Genomic DNA, 1,255 nt, shown 5'->3' with positions numbered 1-1,255 from the left:
TCTCTTCTCTTCTCTTCTCTTCTCTTCTCTTCTCTTCTCTTCTCTTCTCTTCTCTTCTCTTCTCCTCCTCTTCTCCTCCTCTTCTTTTCTCCTCCCTTCCACCCTAAGTTAACCCAGCTGCAATGGAACACCATTCCAAGTGGGAATTCTGATCTAAGGGGCAGGTTTCCAGCTGTCAAAGGTGCAGTGAAATGCCTGGGAAGATCCCTCACAGGCACCTGGGCTCCCAATGCCAAAAGAATGTCACAGGTATTTCCTTTATCTCAAAATCTTTCAAATCCCTGGATCTCACACAGGTTGGCACCTGAGCTCAGCTCTGTGATATCAGCACAGCTCAGCAGACAACCATCCATCCATTCATCATCCCACATCTGCCATCCCAGCAGAAGGAGCTCCTGAGGGCATGAACTTCCCCAATCAGTCACTGAAAGGTGTGTTGCAACTGTGAAGAGGCTTCTTCCCAAGCATTCCAGCACAGCAGCCGGGCCTGGGGCTCTCCTGGCCCTGGGAGAGCAGTCCCAGGTGGAGTCAGAATGGCCAAGGACAGCAGAGCTGCAAGCCATGACCTTCAGTTCCTCTGTGCTCCACTTCCTGGGGAAGCTGGGAATGGCTCTGTGGAAGAGCCAAAAAAAACCCCCAAAATCAAGGGTGGGGGGGCCCTGGCACAGGTTGCCCAGAGAAGCTGTGGCTGCCCCTGGATCCCTGGGAGTGTCCAAGGCCAGGTTGGACAGGGCTTGGAGCGACCTGGGCTGGTGGAAGGTGTCCCTCCTCTCCTGCTAGAACGAAATATCTTTAAGGTCCCTTCCAACCCCAACCATTCCACGACTCTGTGGGTGTAGCTTAGCTTTCAAAAGAAATACAACAGCCAAGGAGAGGTCCTGGATGTCCACCTCAGTGGTTTCCAACCAGCTGGGCATGAAAAAGCTTTCCCTGGAGCCTGGAGCCCAGGACTTCTCTGACTTCTCTGGCTGCCAGAATTCATGACCAGCAGAGCTCAGCCAGAGGAGAGTTCTGTGCATTTAAAGTGAAGCGCTGGAGGGCACGTTGTTCACCCAGGGAAATGAGGACACAGAGTGCGGTACAGGAAGGCACAAGGACGGGGAGTTTGACCCAGAAGAAGCCAAGGGCCGGAGGGAAATAAGCGAAGAGAGCCGTGGAGCCGCACGAAGCTCCGGCCCGCTGGTTCCCCCGGGTCCCTGTGGATGGCAGCACAGCCCTCCGTCCAGCAGCACAGCACAGCACAGCACAGCACAGC

General features: G+C 54.8%; 1 long non-coding RNA gene across 1 annotated transcript in view; it reads right to left on the bottom strand.

Moving 5' to 3' along the window:
• The window catches only part of LOC115307821, a 13,236-nt gene that overhangs the window by 985 nt on the left and 10,996 nt on the right, over window positions 1–1,255 (bottom strand). The gene's annotated exons all lie outside the window — the stretch shown is intronic.

Source organism: Manacus vitellinus, unplaced genomic scaffold (assembly GCF_001715985.3).
Source record: "Manacus vitellinus isolate BGI_N305 unplaced genomic scaffold, ASM171598v3 scaffold_100_pilon, whole genome shotgun sequence".
In the NCBI taxonomy this organism is placed as follows: domain Eukaryota; kingdom Metazoa; phylum Chordata; class Aves; order Passeriformes; family Pipridae; genus Manacus; species Manacus vitellinus.
This window is presented reverse-complemented; position numbering and strand designations above follow the sequence as displayed.